This window comes from Hippopotamus amphibius, chromosome 15 (assembly GCF_030028045.1).
Source record: "Hippopotamus amphibius kiboko isolate mHipAmp2 chromosome 15, mHipAmp2.hap2, whole genome shotgun sequence".
Classification (NCBI taxonomy): Eukaryota; Metazoa; Chordata; class Mammalia; order Artiodactyla; family Hippopotamidae; genus Hippopotamus; species Hippopotamus amphibius.
In genome coordinates this window covers 22,240,693-22,249,884 of record NC_080200.1, presented here as the reverse complement: position 1 = coordinate 22,249,884, position 9,192 = coordinate 22,240,693, and positions in this window count along the sequence as shown.

The following is a 9,192-nucleotide window of genomic DNA, read 5'->3' as shown; positions in this document are numbered from 1 at the left end:
GCAGGAGAACGTATTGTCCATTCACATGTTCTGCAGGTGCTGAGTTTACAAAGCTGGCAGTGAGGGTGTAAATCCATCATTCAGGCAGCCATGAGGAGAGATTTCAGCTCTTCTTCCTTAGTTGCATGGCTCCTGGGCCTCAGCTGTGGTTTGAATCCCCCTTCTGCCTATGGGTCACCCACTGGTGTCTGCTCCTCAGGCTGCCCTGGAGCACACAAGCCCACCCAGGTGGGTGGCAACTGAGGCAGTGGCTGGGTTGCGGACCTGCTTAGGCAGGCAGGGGTAGAGGAGGCAGCTGGGGCATTTGGTCCTGCTCAAGTGGGAGCCCCTCTTCATGCCCGTGTAGGCAGGGGTGGCACATGGGGAAGGACTATGAAAGGGCAGCTGTGCCCCTTGTACACCATTCAACAATGGCGCCCCATTTCTATGGAGGCCAGGGCTTCTTCCCCCGAACATTTCTGGTTGTGGAATTCCTCACTCCCATCCCCTCAGGCTGTCTCATCACAGCCAACAGCAGTCCTCTCCCCAGGTCTGCCCTCCAAACCCCGCATTCCAGGACCCAGCCCCTGTCCACACCAGTGGACACACATCTCAGGCTGGGGCACACAGGGCTGTGGCATGGACCATCTGTGTAGGTCTCCCTCTATCCTGCCTGCCATAGTCTTGTTGCTATGCTCTCCTCCGAGCCCCTGAAACTCCTCTTCTGTCCCAACTGATGGTCCTGCTGCTGAGGGGGCTTCCCTGGTTGCCGGAACCTCTCTTCTCCTTCAGCTCGCCAACACCCTCCCCCACTCCCACCGCGGTCACGTCCGGTCCAATTTCTTCTTTTTGTTTCTTCCTTTCTTTCATCCTACCTGGTTGTGCAGGGAACTTTCTCATTCTTTTAGGTGTCCAAGGTCCTCTGCTAGTGTTCAGTAGGTGCTCTGTGAGAACTGTTTCATTCCTAGATGTATTATGGATGTATTTGTGGGAGGAGGCAAACTGCGCATCCTCCTACTCTGCCATCTTGATCCTTCCTCTGGTATTTTAAATGTATCCAAAATTCTTGGACACTTTTCCCATCCAGAGATGAGAGCATATGTCTTCTCCCTTTGAATCTAGGCAATAGGAGACTGTGTGCAGAGGTCTCGCACCTAATACTTTGGATTAGAGTTCCCAGTCCAGAACTGCCACATTAACACCCCCAACTCCATGGACCTGTGCAGAAGATAGAGCTTTCTGATTTTGACTATATCATTTACCTTTACCATTGTGTTTTATCTTTTCATACAGCCTCGTGTGACTATTTATCATACTTTATTTCAGCTTGAAGAACTCTTTTTAAGATTGGTAAGTGTAGTGGTGATTAAATCCTTCAGCTTTTATTTCCTTGAGCTTGTCTTTATCTCCCCCTCATTTGTGAAAGACCACTTTCCCAGATCCAGCATTTTTGATTGGGAGTTTTATTTTCTTTCAGCATTTTGAATATACCCTCCCACTGTCTCCTGGCCTTCACGATTTCTGCTGAGAAAACTGTGCATAAAATTATGGGGTTTCATTGTACGTAAGAAAATTTCTGTTGACCACATTTAAAATTCTCCCTGTCTTTGATTTTAGACAGTTTGATTATAATGTGCCTTGGAGAAGATAATTCTGGGTTGAAATCTTGGGTGACCTGTTAGCTTCATGGACTCGAATGACTAAATCTCTTCCCCAGTTTTGGGAGTTCTCAGCCACTCTTTCGTGACATAAGCTTTCTGCTCCTTTCTCCCTCTTCTCCTCTGGGATTCCAATAATGCGTGCATCAGATCTTTTAATGCTCCTCTATACAGGCATACTTCATTTTATTGCACTTTACAGACATTGTGGTTTTTTATTGAATGTTGTGGCAGTCCTGCACTGAGCAAGTCTATCAACATTATTTTTCCAACAGCATTATTTTTTAATTAAGTCCTGTATATTATTTGTTTAGATATAAAACTACTGAACACAATATAGTGTAAACACAAATTTTATATATACTGTGAAGCAGAAACATTAAGTGACTGTTATTATAACAGTTGCTTTATTTTGATGGTCTGGAACCGAGCCCACAATATCTTCAAGGTATGCCTGTAATTCATGTAGACTTTCTTCCCTCTTTTTCATTCTTTCTTCCATTGGCTTCTTTGACTGGAGAATTTCCTGTTTTATATTTTAGGATTTCTTTCTTTTTCTTTCTGAAATCTGCTGCTAAATTTCTCTATTGAAACTTTCAGTGCAAACATTGTACTCTTCAGCTTTGATTTTTCTATGTAGTTCATTTTAATGTGCTTTGTTTATTGGTTGAGCTTGTCATTTTTTTCATGCATTAGTTTCCTAAGTTTATTTAGCCGTCTATCTGTGTTTTCTTGCAATCCACTACATTTCTGTATTCTTTAAGAAGATTATTCTGAATTCTTTTTCAGATGTTCATAGATATTCATTTATTTAGCGTCAGTCATTGGAGTTTCATTAGTTTTCTCTGGTTGTATCAAGTTTCCCTGATTATTAGTGATCTTTGTAGCCTTGCATTGGAGTCTGCATATTTATGTTGGTTTCTCTTCTAGTCTTTACAGACTGAGATTGGCAGGCAAAACCCCTGTTAGTAGCCAATCCAAAGCCTTTGTGTGGGCTCTCTGCTGGAGTCCAGGTGTGGGCCCGGAGATGGAGTCCTTGGGTTCACAGGTCCTCACTGGGAGCCTTGGGCCACTGTAGCTGCCTGAGAATGTGGGTGCTGGTAGTTGCTGTGGTGGATGGGGAATCTGGATTGGAGGGAGCCCTCTAGTACCCTGGAGTTAAGAAAGCCACCTGGAGTTGTTGGTACCTCCTAAGCGTGCTAAACACCCGGGGCCACTGGTACTGACTTTTGCCTGGGTCAGCGTGGGGCCTGTGTTTGCAGTGACTTTCTGGGAAACTGGATTTGAGGAAGGCATCTGGAAGTGCAGGTTCTCTCTGGAGCTGCTGGAGCCAGCAAATTAATGGGGTAAGAACAGGGCTTGGTTTCACAGAAGCCCTATTGGAAGCCTGCAGCCACAGGCACTTTCTGGGACTGCGTGACCTACCTTGGGCTACTGGATCCGGCTAGTGCCAGGGTGAGCTGGCGGCTTCAGTGTGCAGAACCTACCGGGAGCCTGGTGTTGTTGAACTAACTTGGGCTACAGGAGATGCCTGAGGATGCTGAAGCCTACAAGTTCTAGGTGAGATTTGGGTTTGCAGGTGCCCCCTAGGAACCTGATGGTAGAAGCAGGGCAGTGAGAGCTGCCTGGGGCCACTAGATCTGGCAGATGCTGGGGTGAAATAGGAGACCTGGGTTCTGCAGCCCTGCAGGGAGCCTGGCTCCATGGGATCCATCTAGGCCTGCTGGGCCCACAAGTGCCAGAGTGAGCAAGGGATCTGGTTTTGTGGAGTCACTGGGATTCCTACTGTGAAATCCACCTGGGCCCATGGGAGATGATTGAGGCTGCTGAAGTAGGAAGGTACCAGGGGAAGACAGTGTGTGGATTCAGGGCGCCTGATGCTAACGATGCCACTTAGGGCCATGGACCCAGTAGGTACTGGGGTTATCGTGGGGGCCTGGGTTCATAGGAGCTTGCAGGGAATCATCTAGGCACATGAGTTGTCCTGGTGCTGGGGTGGGGGTGGGGGTGCAGCTCTGAGGTCTACAGTGGATTTGGATATTCATTTTACTTACCTTACCTCACAAAGGTGCCGTTGTCTGAGCTGGAGTGCCCAGGCTTGGGGAAGGAGTGATGGGGGTTATGTGAATCTATTTTTCCTGCCTTCCTAAATGCATCTTTTCTATTTGCGCCCTTCAGGTGCTATAATCCATCACCTGGAATCCCTGGCTCTTGTGCAGGTATTTTCATGCACAGAGAGCTGTTAAAATTGATATTTCTGGAGAAGATCAAGCGGTAGGAATTCCTATAACACCCTTGTGCTGACATCATTTCTTCTGTCTGCACATTTGAAGAAGTGATCACCTCTTCCAGAGTTTTTAGACTGACTTTGGTAAGGAAAGACCTTCACCTGTAGATGGGCACACTAGAGCATGCTGTGCTTCTGGATCAAGTACGGTGTGGGACACCAAATGCAGGGACTTGTGGTGGCTCCAAGTGCAGGTGGGTAGGGTGTGTCATTGGCTCACCCAGGTTGAAGAAACATTGACAACTACCTGATTCTTGGTGATAGCTGAAGGGGGTTCAGAGTCACTGCAAAGACTGTTGGGGTCCTCAATGGTTCCTCTAGATCCAGCAGATAGTGGTGTGGTCTTCAGATCCAGGTCAGATGGTGGTAACGACTGGAGCTGGTGGTGTGCACAAGTGTGACTGCAGGGTGGGATGCTGGTGCCTGAGTGGTGGAAGGGGCTGTTTGTCTGCAGGCACATTCACAGTGGCAAGGGCTGAGGCGAGCGAAAGAGTTCATGACTGAGCAGCTGCAGGGGCCATGACTGTTAGCATGAACTCAGGTGATTGCAGAAGCTATCCATCAGTGTGAACTTGACAATAGTGACCAGTAACAGGTGTTGGGAGCAATAGCAGGCAGGTGTATGGGTGCAGAGGCTAGCTGTGGGTACATGTTTCAGTACAGGGTAGTGATGGAAGTGGAGGCTGGCTCCAAGCACCTAAGCAGCTGCATGGATCTGGGCTGTCAGTGTACACTCATGCAGTTTTAAGGGCTAGCTGCAGGAATGCGCATGTCATTGGAGGCTGGTCATCCGACTTCGGGCTGGTAGTGTTAAGGTTCAGAGCAGCAGGGGCTAGCTGCAGGCAGGTATGGCAGTGCAGTCCAGTGATGAGTCCAGGACACATCCAGGCGCACTAGCAGCTGTGCTGGCTTTGGCTGTGAGTCTGCTGGAGTTAGCTCCTGACATGTGCAAGGCAGTGGAGACCAGTGATGGGAGTCAGGTGGGTGGCAGGCAGACAGGAAGTTGTAGGAACTAGCTGCAGGCACTCCCTGCAGACCAGGGATAGGAGACAGGGCTAGGAGTGGGCTCACAGCAGCTGTGTGATCTTGGATGTCTGTGTCCAGTTGTATGGCTGCATGGACTGTCCACACACATCTGTGGGGCTAGTAGAGGTTGACTCCAGGGACCTCTTATCTTGCAGGCACAAACCTCCAGAGGCTGTGATGGGCTCTTGGTTCAGCTGCTGGGCTCTGGTAGGAGGTGAGGGAGTGGAGCTGGACTCAGGCAGCTGGTGTGTGCAGACACAAAAACCTGTGGGACAAAAAACCCAGTAGCAAAATCTGCAGGGGTCTGTAGCAGCTTTGCTGGCAGTTGGTTTCCTTCGTGGTAAAAGTTGATAGGGTCTTCTTGGAAGAGCCTGCTGGGGTCTGTGAGGAGAGTCTCAGAAATGAAAGCTTGCCAGGGGGGTTTCCAGTGTCTGCAAAGACCACTGAGTCTTTGGCCGTGAAGACGGCTGGGATCCCCTGCAGAGCAGACCACTGGGAACCATGGCCACTCCTGCTACATGGTTGATACTGGTAGCCTCTACTCTTCTTTTGTATTCCTAGCCATCTGTAGCTCTCTCAGCTCTGCCAGGCTCTCAGTAGAGTCTTTTGTGAAGTGCCCAGAAGCCTGGAGAAGGTGGTCACTCACGCCCTCTCCTTTTTCTGGAGAGGACAACTCTTTTAGGCCAGGGTTGGGCAGCACTGGCCTGGGGTGATGTGCACAAAATGAAACTGTTCTTCCTACTCAGTCAATGCAGTTACTCTCAGGATTTTTGCTCTGTTGTGTTGCTGAAGCTTCTTAAGTGGACCCCTGAGCTTTCCCAGCTATTTTTATTTGTGGATAGAGGTCTAATTGGTGATGTTGGTCAGGGAGTGGAGTATGGGATCTCCCCCCTGCCCTCTTGGTAATCTTACTCCCCAAATAAACGGTGTAATTAGTAAAACTCTATTCTTATAATTTCTCCCCTTCTGCTTCTACTCACAAGTACACTCAGCATGAATGCAAAGCCACGTGTCTTCACCACAATGAGAACAAAACAGAAGAAACAAAAATCCACTTTTCTCTCCATCTTTTCTAGTTATTGAATCCTGTAACTTCATAGCCTTCATTCACATCCTAATTTCTAGAGAGTGCAATCTTAAAGTTTTTCATTTAAACAATTTTCATTATCATATGAGAGTGGGGAATAGTTTTTTTGAAATCATCCATCCCTCCATTAAGTCTCTTCTAGAAATTGTCTCATTTGTTTCTTAAGCTTCCCAATATATTATATTTTTCTGGCATTGACACCTTTAAAGGGTTCTCCATAAAGATTTTACATCTAGTACTGTAATTTTTGTTTCCTGAACTATATCTTCTCTGCCACTCTTGTGCCTTGGTAATCTATTCAATGTCCATAAATTCAAATTAACTCAACTTTCTAGTCTGACATAAATTCCAAATGTATTTATTCTCCTTGTATACATCAAATACACACTTGACTATTCCTTAGGTACCTAAACTAAGCATTTACAAAATAGAGTTGGTCTTCTTTTCCCAATATAGTACTTTTTCCTGTATCACTTATTTCTACCTTCATTAATCCATTCATGCAGTCCTTACTGAACTGGCTTACAGTAAGTAGGCTTAATATTATAGATACAATATGAATAGGACAAACAGTTCCAGGTTACATTAAATGTTTAGCTTACATGGGAAAACTGTTATTCGAAAGTAATGTAAGTGTTATGAATGTTACAGATGTAATAATAATATAACTGATTTGCATAGAGTATACTGTAGCTGAGAATCTGGTCATGTTTATAGAAGAAAGGATTATAGGCATAACTCAATTTATTGTGCTTCACTTTACTGCACTTTGCAGATATTACTTTGCTTTCTTACAAATTGAGGGCTTGTGGCACCCCTGTATTGGGTAATTCTATCAACACTATTTTTCTAACAGCATTTGGGCGCTTCATGCCTCTGTGTCACACTTTGGTAATTTCCCAACATTGCAAACGTTTTCACTATTTTATTTGTTATGGTAATCTGTGATCAGTGGTTTTTTAAAATTTGATTAGAACTATAGTTGATTTATAATGTTGTTAGTATCAGGTATACAGCAAAATGATTCAGTTACACATATACATATATTCATTATTTTTTAGATTCTTTTCTCATATAGGTTACCACAGAATATTGAGTAGAGCTCCCTGTGCTATACAGTAGGTCCTTGTTGGTTATCTGATTTTTTTTTATTTACTTATTTATTTTTTGGCTGCTTTGGGTCTATGTTGCTGCACATGGGCTTTCTCTAGTTGTGGCGAGCAGGGGCTTTTCAGTGCTCTGGCGTCTCTTGTTGTGGAGCACGGGCTCTAGGTGTGCGGGCTCAGTAGCTGTGGCACATGGGATCTAGGGTACACATGCTTTAGTAGTTGTGGCTCACAGGCGCTAGAGCTCAGGCTGAGTAGTTGTGGTGCATGGGCTTAGTTGCTCCACAGCATATGGGTTCTTCCCAGACCAGGGCTCAAACCCATGTCCCCTGCATTGGCAGGGGGATTCTTAACCACTGCGCCACCAGGGAAGTCTGGTTATCTGATTTTTGATGTTACTGTTGCAAAAAGATTACAACTCTCTGAAGGCTCAAAGAATGGTTAGCATTTTTAGCAGTAAAGTATATTTTAATTAAGGTGTGTACCTTGTTTTTTAAACATTATGTTATTGTACACTTACTAGACCATAGTATAGTTTAAACATAACTTTTATACATATGCACTGGAAAACCAAAAACTTAGTGTGACTTGCTTTATTGCAATATTCCCTTTATTGTGGTGGTTTGGAATTAAAGCTTAAATATCTCCGAGGTATGCCTGTATTCAGATAATGTGAAGCTTTAGACTGATGAACATTGAAGAATGTAGTGCAGAAATCCCAGGCAGAGAGAGTTTAGGCGTTTTAAGTATAATCTGAAAAAATAGCCTGTGAGATACAAAGTCCAGTAAAGATGGGGAATGAAGAAAAGGAGACAGAGTATGAAACCTTCGAACAGACAGAGAAAGATTATGAAAGGCTACCAAAATGGTATACTTTGTCCTAGAGGTCAAAGAGAAAAAATAAAAAGAGATCACTGGCAAAAGATAGTTTATTAAACACCCAAGTCTGAAACAGAGTATCCTGAATTTTTGCTCATGAAAGGAAACTATCAGCCTATTGATTGGGTGACTTGTATGCACAGATTTTGTTTGTGTAACTATTTCTTTATAAGAAAGATAATTTTCTGTAATAGTATATTATTTTCAGAGTCGTCATCCCACATTTAAAGATAAAGAAATATATTTCTCCTTATATATTCATAAGGAGGTATTTAAGTACTTGTACAAATTATTCTATGCTTTTTCATCCTTGACTACATTATAAGCCATACCTCATTTGTAAGTAAATTAGAGCATGCAAAAGCATTCAGTGTAATGTGTCATGAGTAATTTATTTTCAAGTGAAGGTTTATAGTGTAGAAATTCATATTTTAAAACAATTTAACATTTATATACTTTGTCTTATATTAATTATATGAAATAAATACCATAAATTAGAGTAATATCACTTATCATATAAGATTGCCACAGGGATAAGAGAGAGAATATATGTAAAAATGTGACCAAAGTTCCATATATAAGTATTCAATAAAGAGCCTGATGCTGATTCCCATGATGTTGATGAAGGTGACCACTCAGCTCCTAACCCAATGACAGTGGATTGCAGTGTACATTTGAATAATTGATTTGGGAACAAAACGCATTTATGGAAGTTACTTTTTCCTTTGTGGGGCATGGGGAGGTGCATTATTTATGGAAGGTGTTCTTTTCACTATGCCAGACTTCAAAAACGTTTTCTCCTTGTTTAATTAGAATCATTTTTATAATTTATTTCTGGAAGACCATTGATCCAGTAGAAACCCTGCCTGCAGCGGAGCAGCAATAGTAAACTCAGGTGCAATAACGTGGTGATGCAATCACAGAGACTTTAGAGTCTTGAGTGTCTTTTGTAGGAGGCAAGGGAAGAAGACCTATCACTCCCACACAAACCAGACATAAACTGTTCTATAGTCATGGCTGTATCCTTCACTCTTCTGTTTTCCAAAATTCTGAGACTGTCAGAAAAAGAAACTAATCCGTAGATGCAATTCCAAATGTGGATCTTCTCTAAACCAAGCTGTAAAAAGGGACACTTTTGGTTCAGTTCTGAGAATATTAATGTTAACATCC